This window comes from Stegostoma tigrinum, chromosome 14 (assembly GCF_030684315.1).
Source record: "Stegostoma tigrinum isolate sSteTig4 chromosome 14, sSteTig4.hap1, whole genome shotgun sequence".
NCBI classification, from domain to species: Eukaryota; Metazoa; Chordata; class Chondrichthyes; order Orectolobiformes; family Stegostomatidae; genus Stegostoma; species Stegostoma tigrinum.
Genome location: NC_081367.1, coordinates 37,522,784 through 37,546,620, shown reverse-complemented (window position 1 = coordinate 37,546,620; position 23,837 = coordinate 37,522,784). Strand labels below are relative to the sequence as shown.

Genomic DNA, 23,837 nt, shown 5'->3' with positions numbered 1-23,837 from the left:
AAAAATGGGGTCTAGGCCTGAAAAGTCAGCTTTCCTGCTCCTATGATGCTGCTTGACCTGCTGTGTTCATCCAGCTCTACACCTTGTTACCTTGACCTTCCCTTTGTTTTTATAGCAGTGAAAAACATTTCAATCAAACCATTACAGTCACAGCTGTCTATCCCATTTATGGTACAAAACACTTTTTTTATTCTAAGTAACTGATCTCAGGAGATTTTCCTTTGTGCATAGATTCTGCCATGACCTTACCATGCCCTGCAGAATTTTCTACCTGTTTCTCCTTGACCTTTTGTGATTTAACTGCTTCCACCTCATGAATGGGACCGGGGATAATATATGCCCATTGGCTTGGTTGTGAAGTGAGTAAAATGTTTCTAGCATTTTGTCGCTCCTATGTTTGAGCATTGCTAGTTGCATACTTTTAATATTAGATGTGATGACCCCTGGACCATGTAGATGAATGTCTGACAGCTGTATGCAGTATTTTGTCAACAAAGGCTGTCGATCTAACAATACCATGACAATTTGTTCTCTGTCCAACTTAAAGTTCATGAGATAGCCATTCACATAAATAAATGCATGCTAGGGTGACACGGTGGCACAGTGGTTAGCACTGCTGCCTCATGGCACCAGGAACCCAGGTTCAATTTCACCCTTGGGTGACTGTCTGTGCGAAGTTTGCACGTTCTCCCGGTGTCTGCATGGGTTTCCTCTTGGTGCTCCGCTTGCCTCTCACAGTCCAAAGATATGCAGGTTTGGTGGATTGGCCATGCTAAGTTGTGCACGGTGTTCGGGGATGTGTACATTAGGGGGTTGGGTCTGGGGTGTGGACTTGTTGGGATGAAGGGTCTGTTTCCACACTGTAGGGATTCAATGAAAATATTTGGTCTGGATCACTGATTTCTCCGAAAGAGAGCTCTGGATTTATCTCCAGTGGAAACTGTTCTATCTCATTTATCTCTTCATGTAGCTTTTTTTTCTTTTGTTTGTTTTCTCTGTCAGTGTTTTGCTTTGGCACATTTTCTGAACATGGCCTACTTTCTTACTATAAAAAAAACTACAGTGTTAGCAGCTGAGCAATGTTCATGTCAATGAGCTTTCACAGTGCCATGACATTTCCAAGGGCTTTTGTTGTCTGGTGTCTATCCTACTCACTGGGTTGGCTTATACGGTGTGTCTTTTGTGGTTTTGTACCTTAATAAATGAATTGTAGACCTGTAGATCTCTTTTGCAAACTTTATCATCTTTTAGGATTGATTCATCTTACATTTTAACCTTTGCTTCATTCATTGTCTGAATGGCTTTCTTCAAAGTTCGGTCTTCTTCGGACTTTAATAAATCTGATGATGTTGCAAGCATTACTAACGAGTCAAGCTGGCTTCTTATGACTTCTGACTTTATGTCAACATTGTGCCATTTCACCAGGAGCCTATAGAGATTATTAATGTGATCATCTATTGAATCTCCTGAATGCTGGATTCTTTGTTAAATGTTTATACTTTCAAGAATGGTATTAGTTCTGGGTTTGAAATAATTATCAACAGCTTTCAACATTTCTTTAAATTTGTCTGATGTTTCATCTAGCTTTCAGTAAGCAATATGTAATCTGCCTTGTTATAATCCCAAATGTGTACAGAAATGTATTTAGTGGTGCAACGTCTGCCACACTATTCAGTTTAGAAGTCATTCTGTACCTCAAGAATTATCTTCTCCAGGATGTGCAATTTGGTTCTAATCTGTAGCTCTGAGTTTAAAAATTCCCAGGTCAAGAAAGAAAAACAACAGAAGTAAATCCTTCAGAGCTAAAAATCACCTTAGACTTGTTCTAAAAGAGTTGAATGAATATTTTCAGGACAGTGCAAATCTATGAGGCGTGTTTTGATTGTGCGAAAGGGAAAATAAATGATCTGTTTTGTGGTTCTTCCTACACAATTAATATTTAGGCAATTTAGTCAATGTTTTTTCTGAAGAAGGGTCCCAAGCAGAAAACTTTCCTCTTCCTCTGATGCTGCTTGGCCTGCTGTTTTCCTCCAGCTCCATCTCTGACTCCAGAATTGGCAGTTCTTACGATCTTTTCGTCAATACAGTTTTGTTATGGTAAAAGTCTTAAAATGTGACATCTTGTTGATCATTTATGCAGCTATTAGCTAGTGTTCCAAATACTTTTTTTGAGTAGTTATGATCTCAATGGAGATCATCACTTATGGCAGTAAATCCCCAATTTTAATTTGAATTCATTTTCCAATCCTGTTACCAATTCTACCAAGAAGGACAAAATGAATAATATCATGTGGATAATATCAATGTCCTAAATAAACTGAGATAGGCTTGGATCCTCGAGTTTTCCTACTGTGACACGCTAACTAAAAGAAAGTCTGTGTCTAGATTGCTATAGCTTTGTCAACAGGCTTTTCAAAATGCAACCAAATATGCACATCATCATTATAAACCCTTTACACAAAAAATAACTCATGACATACATACATTTCTGAAACATTTGTCACCCTACTTGCTTGTCAAAAGCTAAACAGTTAAGTAGTCAGAACTGTCCAGATTACACTTTTGCCAGAAAGCTAGCAAGAACCTGCCACCCAAGATTTTAACTAGTGCTCTCGGAAGGTGGTAAGGTCACCTGCATAAACTAGTAGCTTCCCTCTTTATATACTCACTTAACTGGGTCCTCATTCTAAGTCACCTATGAGCAGGGAAGCTATTGTAGCTTTCCCAGCTGATTGGATCAGGTCAGAAAAGAATCAACCTCAAAAGCACTTATAAAACGTACATTTTTTTTCCTGTGAGTTTAAGAAAAGCTGGAATACTCCTCAAGTTCCCGCAGGAAAACATCTGAGTCTTTGTCAGAGAAAAACATTGAAGGTTGTCTTATTATTGCTGACACAAATTTGCACAGTAGCCAAAACAATACGTTGACAGTCTTGACATTGTATGAATCAAAAGTGTATTGCGAGATGCAATGAGATTAAATCTTTTTTCAGCAAAGTCCAAGTTATTTTATTTTTCTGGAGGATTTTGAGCCATAAAGCTTTGTGAATTTTCTTGCCCTATCTTACCAAACTCGCCTTAGTAATTACCTACCCACCCCATGGCGTCTCTCACATCCAACTTCTGACCCATTTTACAACATACCATTCCAATAATAAATCACCATGCAGTGGATATCAATTAAAACACCAGCTTCCCTTGCATGTATGCCATCTTTGAAAGCCTGTTGCGCACTTAGACAAGCACTGGCATTCTGTAGCTACCTTACCCAGTCAAGGATAGAGTTTGGGCATGTTGCACAAGGGGAAGGTGGCACTTCATTTCTGCACCAGGACCCAGAGGTCTGGGTGATTTTGTGGTCCAAAGGAGAGATGCTCTGTTCCTGGAGGAGTGGCAGAGGAGGCCACACCACAGACCCTGCCACCACCGGGTTAATCCTATCTCCACAGTGTAGATGAACAACCAGCATTACAGAAAGAAGGTCAACGACTTCCTCTGCTCTGCCACATTTGTCTCTTTGACATCTCACACTTACTCTATCTATGCAACCGCACCCACCCAAGGATCATACTCTGCCACCTTCACTGTTGTGTGCACCACCTTCTGTCACTCACCATCCGCTACTCCTCAACTCCCCATACTACTAATGTACACACTCTCTGTCCTGCTTCCTCTGTCCTTCAGCCCATCTCACATCTTTCTCCCACATGCACCAGCACTAACATCCATGCACTCACTGTTACCTCACTCATTCCACTCCCTTCTTTTCTTTCATTACAGGAGAAGACAGCCCATAACATGGAAAATCATTGACCTCACCCTCCATAAGGAGGAAATCCTAGTCTTGGCAGGAGAAGATGAGGACTGCTCCTGTGGGGATGATGAGGCATCAAATTTCACCAAATAACTTCCACAGCAACTTACACATGAATTCCACTGTCACTCCCAATTATTGCAAATCAATTATAACCACAAGCCACAATGCCTCCTCTTTCTTTTCCCTGAAAAGTCCTATGGCCTCACCATGATCTTTATGGAGAGACACTCAGCTCCCTTGGAAGCATGCTCCTGGATTTCTGAGGACAAGAGTGCTAAGGCCTCGAGGACGGATCAGCAATGCTGCCTCCTGTAGCTGCCACCAGTGCAGATACTTGCATTTTGGGGGGAAATCATTGGCATAGAGAGTAACGCTACACAATATGGCAAGCACCTCATTGTGACAGTTCCACAGTTGGTGAAGTTAGAAACAGCCAGGCAGCAGACACTCAGAGTACAACCGGAGACCAGGCAGAAAAGGGCCTTGTGGTGCTGGCAGTCAGGGACTTCATCCAAATGTACAGAGAGAAGCATTAATGACAGACAGACATGTCAGATACAATGACCCTCATTGGCCAGAATATGCATAAATGCAGTGAATCATTTCTAGCTGCCTCCATAAACAGTTTGGTGGATGCCATGGACAGCTAGGTCCAGGACTCTCAGGGCTGTTGGAAGGACCTGTAGACAGACAGTCTGCCACCCCAGCCATTGATGCTCAGGACTCATAAAGAGACAGGATAGTGCTAGGACGCACTGAACCAGAGATGGAACCACATACAGTCTCTTCCACACCTTCCACTCAGGAAACACACAAGTGGCTGGGCCCTCCAAGTCCACCCTGCCTCCCCCCTCTAACCTCCCTCCTCCAACAACCTCCCTCCCCCATTCTAACTCTTGGACATTCAAACCAAAGATGGTCACCTTCCAGCCCTCTACAAGTCTGGTTTGTCCAGACACATGTCCATTGGGTTACTCTAAGGCTAATGAGCTCAACTGCCAAGTGGGCTTCCTCCAACCCAACTGTGGAATCAGGGACAATACTAAGATGTAGGGGCAGGGAACAAGTGAAGAAAACCTCTTAAGGGCACTTTGATGGCATGGATGAAAAAGGCTTGTGTGTCACCCTTAGTTTCTGCATAAATGTTCCAGATTTTCCCTGTCATGTGGTTATGAGTCTCTCTGTGTAGGTGCTAAATGTATCTTCACACCATTGGGCAGCACTTCATGGCCACAGACAAGTCGGTGGGTGGAGGTCTATATTGAGAGGTCTACTGTACCGTCTCGAATCAGGGAGAACAATGCATACGCGGGGCATTGGTTTATGGTAACACCACCGGTCCTCCTCATTCGATATCCCTAATGTTTGGCTCCCTCTGTACACAAAGATGTAGCTGTCAGAACTGTCCAGCAGTAGCTGTGCTAGTACGGTACAGCATACAGAGAAGATTAACGATACAGGCTGGCCAGAGATCAGGCACTCTGTGTGCCTGTGTCCTGTACATTGCATGGGTCAGCGGCCAATGTTCTTGTCCTTTAAAAACCCTATGATTGGTGCTTCCTGCACTCCCCTCCCTTACGGGTTGAGTAACCCCACCGACTCCAAGTGTGCTCAGAGCCATTTTCTTCCCCACTGCACACTTTGCTTTCCAGCAAGATGGAAGGTGACAGTGAGCACTCAGCTCCGAGTAGCTTCCAGCCTTAACCTAAACAAGCCTGTGATCCCCAGACATCCACTTCCTGGTAATGCATTCCATTAAGCCCACAGGCTTTACACTTCTGCAAGTCCCTAGCCAACCCATCCACGTGCATCAATACCTGCCTATCCCTCCCATGGAAGATGGCCATGGTGTGGTCATTCACTGCACCCCTCTTGAAGACAGGGTGCACCTGACCAGAGATAGCCTACCCACTACTTCTACATTACACCATTCTCAGCTATGCTTTATCATGTCCCTCATCTGCAAACCCAGCTGCCCACTCTTCACGATTGCACTGCATACTTCAGTTCCAGAATCCAATGTTCATTCTAATCTTCTTTCTGGCTGCACAGGGCTTCCAAGACCCATGCATGGCTGTGCTTCTGGAACCAGAAGTCAATTTCATGATCAGCATGCTGATGCCAATTTCTGCTGGTGGAAATTTGGATTGGCTGCATACAGGCGCAGCCACATAGCTTCCAGGGAATTGCAGTCAGGTTCCTGAAGATTAAACTGCTGAGGCTCAGTCCCATTTGCCCCTTTCTATCTGCTCCATTTGTGTCAGATCTGTGGCCCACCCCTGTGGCCAACATGACTGGACAACCATTGGAAATATGAGCCCAAGTTTCCTGACCCCTGGCTTGAGCTGAGACATCTCCCCAGTTGCCTGGGCCGTGAACCCCCAGCCTTGTGCTTATGGAGTCAATGAACAAAGTGTGATTTACTTCCTGAAACGCAGAGGCATAGACCCCTAAATTGGGAATACCCCCACCGGCTGCCTGATTGTGAGTAGTATGGGAGGCTGGCCTATAGTGCTGAGACCCCCTGTTTGACAGCTGCCTCCAGCACTTTGGTGCCAACTACTGCCCTAAGATGTTGAGATGTGGCTCCTTGTTTGCTGCACATGCAGTGTGTTCGCTGCATAAGCTGTTGGCTCGGGCTGCATCTGTGCAGTTATGACATTGATATAGCACACTGTCATGCTGTAAGATGTTCTAACCATTCGGCTGAGGACTGCTGAGCAGCAAAGCAAGCTGTAAACAGGTATGGCACAGTAAGGCAAAGCAAGTATGCTATTAGCTTGCAAGTAACCACTAAATGAGCGAGTGCTAAGACAGTAAATGACTATCCTGGGGATGCAGTCTAATACAGCTTGTAAGCTAACTGCCCGCTCCGTGTGCAAAGTATCTTTGCAGCAGCCTTTCAATATTAGTTGCTGGTGTGCCCTGCAATGTAGATCTTTGCTTCCAGAATGCACTGCCAGTGCAAAGTAAAAGTACCAAGATGATTAAGGTGGGTTCAAAGATGCCAATTGCCAATGTCTATGGGAGATGGGTGCATGGTGCCCTTTGATTGTGCCCTGGGCTATGGTTTAGTCGCGGGCTGTTTGGAGGAAGCATTGAGGGGAATCGATCAGGGACACGTTCTGGTTTCCTTGTCCAGTTTGGCCATTTGGGAGGCTGATTATGAATGATGCGAATTGTGGTGTTAATAAGGCATTTAACATGCATTAAATCTTATCAATTGGCATCTTGCACTTGCTAGTGATGCAATGCCATTTGTGCAAAACGGGAAAGATAAAGCCAGATACTCCCGACATTTGAGATAGGCCTTACTGGAGGAGGGGAGGTGATAGCCTCATGGTATTATTGCTGGACTGTTAATCCAGAGACCCAGATAAAGTAAGAATCCCACCATGGCAGATGGTGGAATTTGAATTCAATAGATATATGCAATTGAGGATCTAATGAAGACCATGAATCCATTGTCGATTGTCAGGAAAAACCCATCCGGTTCACTAATGTGCTACAGGGAAGGAAACTGCCATCCTCACCTGGTCTGGCCTATATATGACTCCAGACCCAAAGCATTGTGGTTGACTCTTAACTGCCCTCTGGGCAATTAGGAATGGACAATAAATGCTGCCTAGCCAGCGATGCCCTCGTCCCCTGAATGAATAAAGAATAAATAAAAGAAACCAGCCTTCTGGCCTGATTCTGCCACAAATCTCATTGTAGCCCACATCACTCAGGCCACCATAAGATTCCATCGCACAATCCGAAAATGGTGCTGCACACCATTTACCAGCCAATAGATAAGGTAGAGAAGCCAGAGGTAACACAACTTAGACCTGGAGAAACATAGCAGGCCGGGCAGCATCAGAGGCGCAGGAAAGTCGGATTGAGACCCTTCTTCAGAAATGGGGAAGGGGAAGGGAGCTCCGAAATAAATCGAGAAGGGGTGGGGCTGTGGAAAGTAGGTGGGATGGTGATAGTGAGTGCAGGCTGGTAGTGTGTTCTAATCAGTGTATTAATTGTAATGTGTCATTGTTTGCCCAGCTATATCAATTACACAGGCATTAATTTGCTCAACATATAGTGAAGATTCTTTCTAGCTCTCTCTGATCTCCACAGCTGAATCTTCCTATTTTAAATTGCCCCTCCCCCACTGAGGCCTTATTTACAGATTGTTCCGTGGTTCTGAATGGACAGTTATTTGTTGCAGACAGAACAATGCAACACCAAATAATCTTTCATAAATGAATTGCACAGTATCAATAAACCGAGTTAGTTTCAACAAGAGTTCCTAATCCAGTTGAGTGGGCAACAGAATCATATGATTAAAAATGAAATTCAAAATGCAAATTTATTCTTGCAGCTTCATGTAATTTATTAGTTCCTGGGGAAATCAAGTTCAAAGATACCTGTTTCCAGAACATGCCAGTGTTGTTGTGGTTGACAATTCCATACAGTATTACTTAGTGAAATGTTCCATCTTACCTATAACATTAGACAACTCCCACTGCACCCTGTTTGGGGCGTTTTTGTTTACTCAGAGGAATCACATCATTTGTATTTGCAGTAAGTACCCATGGGCCTCAGGGACATATTTCATCAACAAAAACAGCTGCTTTTAGAAAGGAATTTTTTGCAATAACAAATTCCTAATAAGGTCACTCCCACTCACTCCTTTAAGCTGTGTCAATGAAAGGGATGTAACTAGAATCATCAGTTTTTTCTTCACGCAGTATACTGGCTTGTTACACAATATTATAAAAAATATTGTTTGTCTGTAAGCAAGTTCTCAGTGCACCAATTGCTATTGTAAAGTTTACCCTCCAAACATCTTAACAGCATTGAAACTTGTTAAAGAATTTTGTTTTACAGTAACATGCCAGGATTAGGATAAACACATTTCTGGGCAGTGAACCATGTGAGTAGGTTGTGGCGGAATTTGTGTGGTAAATAATAAGTATATGTCTTTACATGTACTGTCTGCTCCATAAAAAATGAAAGCAACTTTTTTTGACAAAAGTCAGCAGGTTGAAAATTACATATGCTTCCTCACAAAGCATGACATTGATCTTGTAATGGGTATTCATGTGAAGTATATTTAATCAAAATGGAGCACACAGTTTGAATCGGAATGCTGTACTTCCAGAACTGTTCACAACTGGGATACTCCTTTATATGGTATCCTGTTAGTAAACATTTTTTTAAACAATGCCCTCCTCTCCATTCAGTTCTTGCAGCCTCTAGTAAACAGATACCAAAAAGAAAACATTCTACTTAAATAAATAGTTTCATGGCTGCTACACATTGTTCTGTAGATTTAAAGAATATTAATTTAATTGTCCATTTGTCCAGTAATGAAAGTTTCACATTATATTTGTCATAACATAAACTCCTTAAATCTTTTCCAAATCCAAACAATCAGATTTTACCTAATCTGCTCATTGGGGAGAGTGCATTATCAGTTGCCCCACTGGTTTTTAATCCCACCTGATTTTAATTTCTACTGAAGTCAATTGACAGCGATATTGGGCAGGATGTATCTTTGATACTCTGCCCAATCCAATGGGTTTTCTGTGTAGTAAATTAGGTTAAAATTGCTCCATTTAATATCTGTTTCATAATTCTTCAAAGTGGAAATCGTCAGGAGTCATGTAGTTATCACTTTATTTATATCATCCCTCCAATTGATTCAGTGTCACAAATGCACAATGTGTGATGTTCACAGCACAGACCATGATCATTGACTTAATTCTATCTTATTTTGAGTTAGTGAATGTCATTTATGGAGCTATAGGAATGTGATAAATAATTTTAGCAACCTGAGCCAATTTGGGAAATATATCTGACTAAAAAACTGCAGATTATTGAATATAAGATTATAGAGAGAAGAGCAAAGAATATGTGGTTCAATGGCGCAACACATTTGTGTAGCAACATGCTCACCACTAGATCATGCATTCCTTCCATTTCTTTCTACATGCCTGTACCGATGTGAGCTAGGTTTATGTTGAGCCATTTGCTTGAACTAATTGTTCATATTGCAAGTCGGAAAATTGCAAGTGTTGTTGGATTCTTAATGATGTGCAGAAATTAAAATTTGAAAAAGCACTCGTATTTGAAGATCTGTCCTTGGTCAGCTGCGAGAGACTACTTAACCAGCATCTGATGAACAGTGTTTATAGCCATTGAATTAAATGTTCTTTTTCCTCACTATCCATACATGTACATTTGTATTGGTTCACAGACTTGGATGGTGGAGAAGGATATACAGTGGTCAGCTCAAATTAAAAATATTCACTTTTAGGGAGGGAGATTATAGAGAACAAGTGTTGTCTGTGGAACCACACCTATTGACGGTCACCAATACCATGGAGAAGTAATAGGTGGAAATTGGAGAAGAAAAATCAATAAATCAATTTATAAGTATGCTTATATTAATGCTCACTGAAGTTTATTTTTCATGAGAGGTGGGCATAGCTAACAAGATACTGATTGCCTGACCCTGATTGCCTTTGAACTGCTAAGCCCTTTCAGAGTCAACCAGATTGTTGCCGCTCTCGAGTCATATGTAGACCAGGCTAGCTATGGATGACAGATTTCCTTCCCTAAAGGCCATTAGTAAGCCAGATTTTTTAAAAAGTTAGTTAATGATACTTCATGGTCAAAAACTCAAGGCTAACTTTTAATTCCAGAATATAAGTTTAATGAAATGAAATGAAATTCCATCAGCTACCACAGAAGGAATTGAACACATATCCCCAGAATATTAATTTGGACATCTAGATTAGTAGGCCAATAATATTACCAGTATGCTACTTCTCCTTGTCTTGTAAATTACGTACTCCCAAAACAGAACCACAGCTATCTACACTCAGACACTTCACTGCCTGGAATATGAGATAATTAACGGACAAATAGAGGAAAGATCATTCACACCTTTTCTTCACTCATCTCTGTTCCTCTGCTCGTACTGGCAAAATACGATGCTCAGTGCAATATGCAACAACTGGCACTGGAGCAACAGACCTACTGGGCCTAACGTTAGCTTTGTGAAAGTGGATTGATTTAGAATAGGCTAAAACCAGGTCCACAGTTGTGTCAGTGATAATGGGAACTGCAGATGCCGGAGAATCCAAGATAATAAAATGTGAGGCTGGATGAACACAGCAGGCCCAGCAGCATCTCAGGAGCACAAAAGCTGATGTTTTGGGCCTAGACCCTTCATCAGATGAAGGGTCTAGGCCCAAAACGTCAGCTTTTGTGCTCCTGAGATGCTGCTGGGCCTGCTGTGTTCATCCAGCCTCACATTTTGTTATCCACAGTTGTGTCAGCACCCTTTTATGATGTGTTACACTGGCCTAAAAAGTCTGGTTAAATGCTTCTTTAATCGCAGAACCCCAATTGAAATGAGTACTGAAAGATGGCAGCCCAATCTGATGTTATTCAAAGCATGCATTACTCTTTCCCACAGCATTGTGTTTAAATAGGCAAGCATTGCAATAGTTTTAGCCTTTCTCCATCTCCTCAGCACAGGTATCAGTGAAGCATTTTTAAAAGAACTTTTTAAAAGAGTTCTTGTGGTGCAGGTCCAGTTGAGTTGTGGGAATGCTAGTTGCTGATGACAATCTTGAATCTGTAGGGCAGTTTTTCCAATGCATGTACCTGAATAGCGGCATCAGGGAGTTGCAGTTACAATGTTTGAAAAGGACTGATAGAGGAAGGTTGAAAAAGTTGCACATTCAAAATAGCAGTAGAGTTAGTGGCTGAAAGAGTTAGGTTTCCTTGGACATCCACCAATTTCCATCAGCTTTCAGACTGATTGCCCTCTACCATAATGGGTTACAAGATTACACTGTGTTTAGCAATTCTAGCTCTATTAAATGATCATCTTATCCAAGTGCAAGAAGATTTTATTAGAGACTTTGACATATTAGGACTTCATAGAGAGCTTATGGGATGTCCAGGGGAAGATATATTCTTTAGAATAGGAGAAAGTTGAGTAACTTAGAGGCTGCTTTAGTTACAATACTTACAATGACTAAAATGGCTGTGTCCAAATATTTAAATAAAAGGATAAGGAGGGCATCAAAGGCAAGAGGTTAGATCTGTTGCTTAGATTGTGAAAAACATGACAAAACTTCTTTGAAGAATTTGTAGTGGTTTCATGGTGAGGCAGGGCCTTCACCCACTATTTTGACCTCTTGACCCCAAGTCACACTCCTGGATCAATCTTATCAAATGCTTTCAATTGGCTTCCTGCACTCCTACTCCTACTTCAGTAATGAAGCTATCTGGTAGTGATGAAGTGGAACCATTGCTACTGTATCTGAAAGGCTGTGCAGAAGAGGAACGAGTGTTTATTTTAAGCCTTAATCCAAATACAGTGTCTACAAAGGTTCTTCTTCTATCGAGCAATTAAAGGGGCTGCTAACGGTCCCAAGGGCTACTACTGCAGTTGGTCTGCATATGGAGTCAGTGTTGAAAAGGAGGAAAATCTAGGTTGCTAAACTCAACTTCACTGTTAGAACTCATTTGGAGCAAGCTGTGCCTGCTTCAGATCTATTCAAGTTCCGAAATAGGTTGCCATGCTGTTTTTCTTGACTGTTTTAATACCAGAAAGAAGTTAATAGCATCAGTGACATATCAGTTGGTCAAAAATATTGTATTTTCTAACAGGAATGGAAAGATAATTGTTGACAACTGTATTGTAAACAGGGTTTGAAGTACAAAGTTGGTTTGATGTGGGGTTGATTGATTTATTGTCACGTGTACCGAAGTACAGTGAAAAGCTTTGTTTACGAGCAATACAGGCAGATCATAGTAAGCAATGGGGTAGAGAACAAAAAGACTAACACAGAAGCATACAGGTTACATTGCACAGGGCGTGTGCGAGGCAAGATCAACGTTAAGCAAGATTGGCATTATTCGACACCGGAGTCCATTCATCAGAATAATGATGCCTGGGTAGAAGCTGTCCCTGAACCTGCTTTTGCATGTTCAAGCTTCTCTATCTTCTGCCTGACAGAAGAGATTGTAAGAGATCATTACCGGGGTGCAATGGATCTTTGATAATGTTGGCAGCCTTTCTGTGTAGAAGTGAGCCATGTAAATCAAGTCCATGGATGGAAGGTTGGCCTCTGTGATGGTTTGGGCTTGTACACCATCTTCTGTAGTTTCTACAATCTTGGGCAGAGCGGTTGCCATACCAGGTCATTATGCACACAGACAGTATGCTTCCAATGGTGCATCTAACGAAGTTGGTGAGGCACCTTTTGGACATGCCAAATTTCCTGAGCCTCCTGAGGAAGAACAGGCATTGTTGTGCCTTCTTGACCGTTGCATTTATGTGGGAAGTCCAGGATGGGTTGTCAGTTATTGTCACTCCCAGGAGCTTGACACTCTCCACCTTCTCTACCTCAGTTCCATTGATGTAGTTGGGGACATCTTCTCCTCCTTTCTTTCTGAAGTTGATGATCAGTTCTTTAGTTTTGCCGAGATTAAGACAGAGGTTGTTTTCATTGCACCACATCACCAAATACTCTTCCTCCCTTCTGTATTTTGACTTGTCATTGTTGGATATCCATTTCACCACAGTGGTGTTGGCAGCAAACTTGTAGATGGTGTTCACTTGGAATTAGGCAACGCAGTTGTAGGTATACAGGGAGTACAGTAGGAGGCTGAGGACACATCCTTGGGAGAGTCCAGTGTTGAGTGTCATCATGGAGAAGGTGCAGTTACCTATCCTCACTGATTGAGGTCGGTGGGTCAAAAAGCTAAGGATCTAGTTGCAGAGGGTGGAGCCAAGGCCAAGATGATGGAGTACTGAAATCATTTGGGAGGGAATAATGTTGAAGGCAGAGGTGTAATCAATGAGGAGGAGTCTGACATAGGTGTCCTTGTTATCCAGATGTTCCAGGGATGAGAGCAGGGCTAGGGATATGACATCAACTGTGAACCTGTTAAGTCAGTCAGCAAATTTTAAGGGATTGATGCCGGCTGGAGTTGATTTGGCCGTGACCAGCCTCTTGATGAACTTCATGATTATTGAGGTCAGAGCCACTGGATGATAACCATTAAGGCACATTGCATGTGCTTTGTTATGTAGAGAGATAATGGTGGCCTTCCTGAAGCAGGTGGAGACTTTGGCTTGTAGGAGGGAGAATTTGAAGATGTCTATGGATACCTCCACCGGTTGGTCTGTGCAGGATCTGAGTGGTCAGCCAGGGACACTGTCCATGCCCATCGCTTTCCTTGGGTTGACTCCTAGGAAGACTTATCTGATGTCTGCAGTGACGATGGAGGGAACAGGTGTGTCTGCGGCTGTCAGGGCAGGTGTCACCGCACTACTCAACCAAGCATAGAAAGCATTGAGCATGTCAGAGACGGATGTATCTTGGCAGATGAAATTTAGTACAGATTAGTGTGAATTAATACCTTTATTAGAAAGAACAAAGGAGACACAATACAAAAAGAATGAATACAATTCTAAAGGAAGTGCAGGAACTGAGGAATCTATGGTATGCACATAAACCTTTGAAAATTGCTCGGCAGGTTGAGAAAGTGATTAATAAAAAGGTAATGATCCTAGAAATTGTGAACAAAGGTATAGAGTATGAAAGCAAGGATGCTTTTAAGCATTGGCTTAATTTCACGTGTAGTATTATGTCCAATTCTGGGCGATACACATTAGGAAGAATGGGATGTCATTAAAAGTAACAGGAAAGATTTACAAGAATGGTTCCAGGGATGAGGTAGCTCAGTTACTTGGACTGATCGGAGGCTTTGGTGATGTTCTTAACAAGAAGTTGAGAGGAGGTTTGATAAAGACATTCAAAATCATAAGGGGTAGTAAGAACTGCAGGTGCTGGAGTCAGAGATAACACAGTATGGAGCTGGAGGAACACAGCAGGCCAGGCAGCATCAGAGGAGCAGTAAAATCATAAGGGGTCTGGATAGAGTAGATACGAAGAAACTGTTCCCTTTGGTGGAAGGGTCAAAACAGAGGACATAAATTTCTGTTGAATAGCAAAGGAGCCAAAGGTAAAATGAGGGAACACCATTTTACAAATTGGATTATTAGGGTCTGGATTACATTTGCTAAAACTGTTTTGGAGGCAGATTTCACGTAAACATGCAAATACAGATTAACTCTCAAAAGGGTTTGCCTCTGTTGTTTTTCCTTATCAATCTGGGAAATGTTAATCAAAGAACTGTTTTTACCTTGAGGTATATTCCCTCTTGAAGATTGTTCCTCTAGTGTGAGCAAGGTGAAGTGTCCAAACTTGACTTTATGTCCTCATGAATTCACACTTGTTAATCTGAGCACAAGCTACCATTTGCATTCCTGCAAGGTGAGCCACAGTTTGTTGCTGTCTATACTGGCCCTGCCTCTAAGATCCTGGCAGACTAACCTTGTCTGAGCTTTTTTGGTTTATCTTCAACTCATCGCCTCTCAAGCTCATCTCAGTGGTTACATGGTCACATTGTACTTGTATCCAGATAGAAATTAGCTATCCTTGAGATTCTAACCCTCTATCTTTGAAGCTAATGGACAATTAAAAGCAAAACTATTTATGACCCAACATTCTCAACACTTTTCTGGGACTTTTGAAGATATACAGTACACCCATTGTTAGCACAGAGGCCGCCGCTATTACCTCTGAGTATAAATGCCTTACATCTTTCTCCTCGTAAAACAGTCTGGGGCCCCATTAATCGCCAAAACCAAATTACCCAGGTTTGTTGTTCCATATTATCCTTGAAACAAAGCACTCAGGTAAGTTCAACTTTATTCTTTGTGGTGGAGCGGTGGCACTATCATGACATATATGGATGATTGAATTTTAACTTTCATCATCCTATTGTTATTCTTATGGCCTTTCACAGACCAAAGTGGTTAGTCAATGGTTCGAAGAGTAGGCTATTGTCAGGAACGATGAGAGGAATATAACAGCCATCAAGAGAGACTAACACAGAAATTCCTTTTTTGCTGTACAATTTGCCTACCATATGGCCTCAGGATAGGAGAGATGTGAACAGGAAACTTAACACTACTGGTAGAACATTAAATTTTTCTTGCATTTAAGCCATATCCTGCGAACAATGCTGATAACTTGCCATTCAATCCCTTGTGTCTGCCCTGTCGTTTAATAAGATCATGACTGATCTAATCATAACATCAACCTGCATTCCCACACACTCCAATAACACTTCATTTCTGACCAAGAATCTGTCTACTTCTGCCTTCAAGATATTCAAGAATGCTGCTTCAAACATGCTTTCAGGAACAGTCACAAAAGGCTCAAGGCCCTGAGGAAAAAATTCACCTCATCTCTGTTTAAAAGGCTACCCTGACTTTTAAACATAAAGCCCTAGTTCTAGATTCTTCCATAGGATAAAACATCTTCTCCATATCTACCGTGTCAAGACCCCTCAGGATCTTGTATGTTTCAGTAAAATCAGCCCTTATTTTTCTAAATTTCAATGCATACAAGCCTCCCAATCCAACATTTCCACATTAGACAGTAATCTTATTACATCAGAATAAGACAAAGAACTGTGGATGCTGGAAATCTGAAACAAAATCAGAAATTGCTGGAGAAACTCAGCAGGTCAGGCCGCACCTGTGGAGAGAAAGCAAGTTAATGTTTCAAGTCCAATGAACCTGCTTCAGACCCATCACCAAAAAGATATTTCCATCCCCAACCCTATCCATTTCCAACAGGGACCATTCACTCCACAACTCCCTCGTCAGCTCTACACACCCCACCAACCCTACCACCACACCCAGTCCTTACCCTGCAACCTCAGGTGGTTCTACACTTGCCCCTACACCTCCCCCTCACCTCTGCCCAAGGCCCCAAACAATCCAGTAGAGATTCACCTGCACTTCATCTAAACTCACCTACTGTATCTGATGCTCCCACTGTGGTCGCCTCTACATTGGGAAGACCAAACGCAGACTCAGGAACCAGTTTATGGAGCATCTGTGATCATGGGAACTGCAGATGCTGGAGAATTCCAAGATAATAAAATGTGAGGCTGGATGAACAGATGCTGCTTGGCCTGCTGTGTTCATCCAGCCTCACATTTTATTACTATGGAGCATCTGTGCTGACTTCACCAGCTTCAAAATTTCTCCACCCCCCCCCAACCTGTCTATCTTCCCACTCACCTATCCACTCCACCCTTTCCATTGGCCAACCACAATAACCTCCTACCTGCATCCACCTATTTTCATCTCAACTACCCTCCCCCCAGCCCCAGCCCCTACTGTCTATTTATTTCTGGGCTCCCTGTCCTGTCCTCAGTCCTGACAAAGGATTTCAGTCCAATACATTGACTTCCCTGCTCCTGACATGTTGTCTGACCTGCTGTGCTTTTCCAGCTCCGTGGTTATTCACCCTGCTTCAGAACTGTCTTCACAACTCCTATTACATGTTCACCTACAATAGCAGTATTCAAGAAACACCTGAACAAGTACATGAATAGGAAGGGTATACAGGGATAAGAATTATTTGAGTGAAGACAGTTTTAATATGGAAGGACAAAATATGTCATGCAGACTTGGAGTGCTTAAGGGCCTGTTCCTGCGATGTATTGTTTTTTGCTCTAAATATTCGCTGAACTGCCTCCAACACATTTACATCCATTCTTAAATAAGGTGACCGATATTGTGTACAGTCCTCCATATGTGGTCTTACCAATATGTCGTATAACAGAAGCATAACCTCCCTACTTTTGTATTCCATTACCTGACTTTCAGACCCAGATGGACAGAAAAATTGGACCACATTTCTGTACTTAAAAAGAATTACAAGTAAATAGTCTGCAGCTACAGGTAAACAATTGTCAATCATCAACTCTACTGGTTAAAACTCTAATGACTCTAAAACTCTTATAAACTCCTCCTCTACAAACATAGACAGGGGGGAATAGCATCACAGCTGAGGGAAAGATGAGGAAAATAGTTCAGTGTTTCCTGTACGCAGAGATCACTGAGATGATCCTTTCACCAATCTGAACATAGCTTCTCAATCTTCCATAATCAGAACTTTTCACTTGTTTGCAGAAAGTGCAGGGTGACTGGTTCATATTTATTAAGGTCATTGACTTAATGACTAAAAGTCACAATTTACAGCAACTAGAAACGGCAATTAAACTAACCATCTTCACAGATGAGAAACATTTTACAGCAAAGAACAAAGATAGCTCCTGCCACTGTAGAGACTCGATTTCTTCTCCCAGTCACATCCTCAACTTGTTTAGCTAGTTCGGAGCCAATCACATACTTGTGGCAAACAGGAGGCCTTGTCATTGATAACTGGTCTCTAGTTCTCGGACTAATCAGCCATTTAAGCTCCATTAATATACAACCCTTGGCTCCAGACTATGGGCAAATTAGGCTTTCACTACTGCCTGACCAAGCAGCTATGTTCATAGTACTCACAATGAGTGTTGGGTTTCTGCACTTTAAAAAGTGCATCAATTATTCACCAATCCTTGTTCTTTATAATAGCTTTCTTTCCATTTTAATTCACAATGAAAAATACAGAAACAAAAAGATATGGACATTACACTTACACAAAACCAGGTTGATGCTGCCTGCTTACCTTGAACTTATCTAAGTGTCCTGCTATACTTCTTTACTAATAGGCTCTAACATTGTCCAAATGCAAGATGGTAAGCTAACTGGCCTGGGATTTCCTGCTTTCTATCTCCCTTTCTCTAAATAAGGAGTAATATTTTCTACCTTCCAATTCAATGGGACTATTCTCAATCAAAGAAATTTTAGGAAAATGAAAATCAACTGTCTCACTAGCCAATTATTTTAAGGTCAACGGATGAAATGCATCAGGATTAGGCACTGTGGAGCTGGAGGAGCAGGAAAGTTGATGCTTCAGGTCTACACCCTTCATCATGACTGGTCGCAAAGACCACACATTTGTATCAAGCACGATAAAGTCTCCAAAACAGAATCACTGGGTGGACTACCTGGCATTGAGTAAGGCACGAGAAACAACAACAGCAAACAACACAGCCCTGTCAACCCTGAAAAATCCTCCTTACTAACATCTGAGTTCTTGGGCCAATATTGGGAGTGCTGTCTCATAGCCTAGTCAAGCAACAATCTGACGTGGCACTTTCACAGAATCATACCTTACCCACTATATCCCAATAATGTGGAGGAAAGCATTGAGAGTGGCAAGGGCACAAAATGCACTCTGTTTTGGGACTTCAAAGTGCACTATCTACCAAGTGTGGCTCAGTAGTAACACTACTGGCCAAGCTGTAGCAGTTCTAAAGGACTTCTCTTCTCAACTTAGTTTGTGGCAGGTGGTGAGGGAACTAGCAAGGAAGAAAACTATACTTGACCTCATCATTGCCAATCTGCCTGCCACTGATGCATTTGTCCATGACAGGATTTGTACGAGTGACCACTGCACAGTTCTTACAGAGATTGTCACATTAAGAATATCCTCCAATGAGTTGGGTGCCACTATCACCATGCTAAATTATATAGAATGGAATTTGACAGATTTAGCAACTGAAGGCTAGCCTCTCAGATAAGACTAGCCTCTCAGATAGTCCATTCACTTTGATGATGCAGCTGAAATCTCCAGCCAGAATGACTGGCCTAGACATCGCCAGCAGCAGTGGGAGTTGCTGCAGGATGGCCAGCTGCTCACTCTTTACCATCCAGGCATACACATTAATTAGTCTCAGGAGAGCATTTCTATACACAATGTCTGCCATGAGAAAGTGCATCTAATGTATGCAAACATAGTCTTGTACAAGTAACAAATGTCTTAGGCTTGTTTACTGGATGGAGTCAAAACTCCAATGTTTGTTTGTTTCTTCATATGCTAATTTACAGAACCAAACTGCTTTAGTGAATATGCATGTATATAAGGATATTTTTCGAATAGTGTATATTTTTGAAATAAATAGAAAAACAGCAGTCTACCATCTACAAAGATGCATTTCAGAAATTCAGCAAGACTGCTTAGGTAACACTTCCCAAGCCCACAACCACTTCCATCTAGAAAAATGAGCAGATACATGGGAACACCACCATCTGTAAATTTCTCTCTAAGTCTCTCACCATACTGACTTGGACTAATATATCAGTGTTCCTTCAGTGTTGCTGGGTCACAGTCTCTCTAGCCGCACTGCAGGTCTACCTACAACACCTGATTGCAGTGGTTCACGAAGACAGCTCACCATCACCTTCTAAAGGGCATGTAAGGATGGGCAATAAATGTCAGTCACACATATCACATTAATAAAAAAAAGCTTCACTTCTTGTGCAATTTCCTTATTTTTCATTATTAGTTCTTCAATTTCACTGGGACAATTCTAAAAACCGATTCTGCTATCAGGGAAGTCAGTCATTTGAAACTAGAAATTAGTAAGTTTGTGATAACAGTGTGGAGGAACAAAGCAGACCAGGCAGCATCAAAAGAGCATGAAAGCTGATGTTTTGTGTCGGGACCCTTCTTCAGAAATGGGGATGGGGAAGAGAGAAAAGATAGAAATAGAGAGGAGGAGTGGGTCTGGGGTAGGTAGGAGGAATGGTGATAGGTGAATGCACGTAGGCAGTGGTGGGGATTGGTCAGTGGGATGGGAGAGAAGATGAACTTGCTGTGTCAGGTCAAGTAGGCAGGGATGAGAGGGAGGGTTGGACACGGCATGAGGCTGGGGGTGGGGAGATTTTAAAACTGGTAGAATCCACATTTAGCCATTGGGCTGTAGTCTCTCAAGATGGAATGTGAGGTGCTGCTCCTCCAGTTTCTGGGTGGTGTCGTTGTGGTGCTGGAGAAGGCCCAGGATGGACATGTCACCCAGGGAGTGGGAGGGGGAGTTGAAATGATTCACGACTGGAAAGGTGTTGTTTGTCGTGAGCAGAGTGCAGATGGTCTACAAAACTGCCTCCAAGTCTCCGCTTGGTCTCGCTGATGTGGAGAAGGCCACATCGGGAGCAGCTATCACCATCCCACCTACCTTTCCCAGCCCCACTCCTCCTCTCTACTTATTTCTGAGCTCCCTTCCCCCTCCCCATTTCTGAAGGGTCCCAACCCAAAACGTAAGCTTTCCTGCTCCTCTGATGCTGCCTGGCCTGCTGTGTTCCTTCAGTTCCATAGTGTTATCTCTGACTCCAGCATCTGCACTTCTTAATATCTCTCATTAGTGAGATTATACAGCCTACTTATTTTAAACAACAGACAAAAGAACATGTTAATCCTTATATAATGTTATGAAAGTCAATATATAGACCACAATTCCTAAATCTGATGACTCAGAATCGCTGGTCAATCATGTTCTCTTGTCTTCATCCTCTGTAAGTGGTTGCTGCTAAATATCAGCTTGAAATTGTCAGAACACAGCAGAGTTACTAAGCAGTGGTAGTCCCTTGTGAGTCCTAAACTCAAACACACGGAGGCATCAAATTTTCCAAAGCACTGGTTCATTTGAGACAAAAGCAAATGATGAGACTAAAGTCTTGGTCACACCATGTACCAACAAATTGGAAAAAACAAGTTACATTAGACAGGAAAAAAATTATTTCAAGCTGCTGGCGCAAAAGTAGTGATTCTCAAAGGTTAACAGTGAATGATATATAAATACAACACTGTTCATCAGATGACGATTCCTAAATTAAAATGGGGGGGGGGGAGTCTCAGGATAGATCTCACAATTTTCATGCATACTATTTTACTCCCAGCTATCTGGTTATTTTCACAAATGGGAACATGATGTCAAGTGGTACAAACTTGGCAATGAAGACAACATGAAAGGGCGCTTGGGAAAGAAAAACACAGCGTTACAATTCCTGCATGTGCATTCAGCCATATTATTTCAGTACAACCGTAACATTTGGAAGAAGAACAATAGGAGTCTGCAAACGGCCATATGTCATATTCAGGGTTAATACTAGGTTGACTTTATGTATTCAATTGGCCGCCTTCCTACCTTGCAGCATTAGTGATTTTCTTGCTTTGCTCGACGTTAAGGAAGGTTAAATTACTGCTGTGGCTTTCTATAATGGTGTTTACTGTCTGGCTGCAATATGTACAGATACACAAGAGACATCAGGGTCCAACAATCGGAAGGTTTTACATTATTGATCGTAGTGGATGCGATTTGCTGAGGAGATTTAAGTTTATTAGAACATGCTGTAGTTTAAATAACTGGGAATTGTTTAACCTTGCAATTTTATAAACGCTTTTAATCCCGTCATTATAAAAGCAACGTAATGTATCAAATTCTGGTATTATGTTTCACCTAATAACATGCTAAGAAATGGCTAGCTTTGAAAATGTATGAAAGTATCGCATTTTAATATTTTGCTGCGAATTTAAGAACAGTAAGTGGCATGGTAAACATAACCCAGGAGAAACAGTTAATAAACACGCTTTACTCTGCAGTTTACCTACATTTTCAATATTAACAGCAACCATCTAAAACAGTCGTTATTATGTTTCAACTTTATTGGAGACCTAGACAAACTTTCATAATTCTCATCTCCCCTGTCGTCTCTCTGAAAGGATTTAGTTCCTTCTACTCTGACTGCAGATTTGTCTTTACAAACAAAAGCTTGTATCAGTGCTGAGACCTTCTAGAATGTTCTCTCAAACTGCCAGCTCATACAGGCAGGAAATAAATAGCCAATAACTGTTGGCGTCTGGCTGTTATTTGCACAAGAAAGGCTTCTCCAGCTCTTCAAAGCAGCCTGGGTTATACCACTGGAAGGGGGAGCAGAAGGGAAAGAGACGGATTATCGGGTTAATCATTAGTAGTTTAAAAAAATCATCAGACCTTACGCTTGGAATTTTTCGTGGTCAGAGATGACAAGAGTGTGGAAAATAGCTTTAATGTGAGAAAGCAGGGCATTTTTCTTGGGGTTAATTTCGACTATTTATTGCTAACTACAACAATCACAACATCTGCAGCTGGTGACATTGTTCAAGAGGCTCGCCTTGTTTTAGACGCGAAACAAAAAGCCGTCCCACCCCGTCCCCACTAATCGCCTGCAGCGCAGCTGCTACAGACAGAGAAACCACCCATGAAGATAATCCGCATTATCGAAAGCACCAGCAGAAGCCATTTTAGTCCATATTGCACGTCGAGATCTACAGCTCCACCTTTAATCATTGTAATGAATTAAGATAGATTTGGCTTAGAGTGGATGTTTTTGCATTAACATGGTGAGATACCGAGCACACGGGGTAGAATAAGATTTTATCAAAAGAGTAATAAAGTGTTTTTTTAAAAATAATGTATCGCAAAGAACATAGTTGTCTTGCACGGAGGGCTATTTTAAAGCGATTTATAGCTCGAATAAAATTGGTCCAAACGTGCCTTCTGGTTGGTTAAATAAATTATAAGGTTTTCCACCCATCCATTCTCTGTTTCCTATTCATTTTGTTGGCACTCCCTCTTACAGACGCATTTAGTCTCGAACCGCGAGAAACAGCACGGACAATAACTCATTCCTTACCCTACCCCGTACACCTCACCCAGTCTGACTTGTCTGCCAGACTACAGCACAGCCCTCTCCACAACAAAAACATTCAAACCCACGTTAAGTGGAAACTCAACTTCTATGGAGCCTTTTGTCTCCCACTGAACTCTAGCCACGCAAATCTCGAGAACAGGAGTCTCTTCCCGGGCCTCTAACCGCACAGAAAGCACCCAACCACAGGTATCAGCAAAACGAGCTACACTTCTCCCAGGTAGAATATTTCCACCACTTCCATAGTCAAGCAGTCCAGTGTCCGTCTGCCAATAATTAATTAGTTCATGAGAATTAGGTGAACGCTGCTTAGGGAAGGGCTAATACTCGCTCTCGAACTGACACTTGCAGCCAGTTTCACGCCCCTTTGCTTTGTCAATGTGAGGATTTAAGGAGAGCAAACTCCTTTTGGCTGGGGGGATGTCTCTGAAGCTGCGGGGATTTCTATATGCAATAACATTGTAGATCAAATAATGTATCTGAAGAGGTCAGTGTGAATGCAACAGAAGC

The 23,837-nt window shown here is 42.1% G+C and overlaps 1 long non-coding RNA gene across 1 annotated transcript in view; it reads right to left on the bottom strand.

Moving 5' to 3' along the window:
• LOC125457476 (uncharacterized) overlaps positions 1 to 23,633 on the bottom strand; it is a 146,528-nt gene extending 122,895 nt beyond the window's left edge. The window contains exon 1 of the long non-coding RNA XR_009446661.1: positions 21,785 to 23,633. This is a non-coding gene — a long non-coding RNA (uncharacterized LOC125457476). The remainder of the gene's footprint in view (positions 1 to 21,784) is intronic.
• Between the last annotated feature and the right edge of the window lie 204 nt (positions 23,634 to 23,837).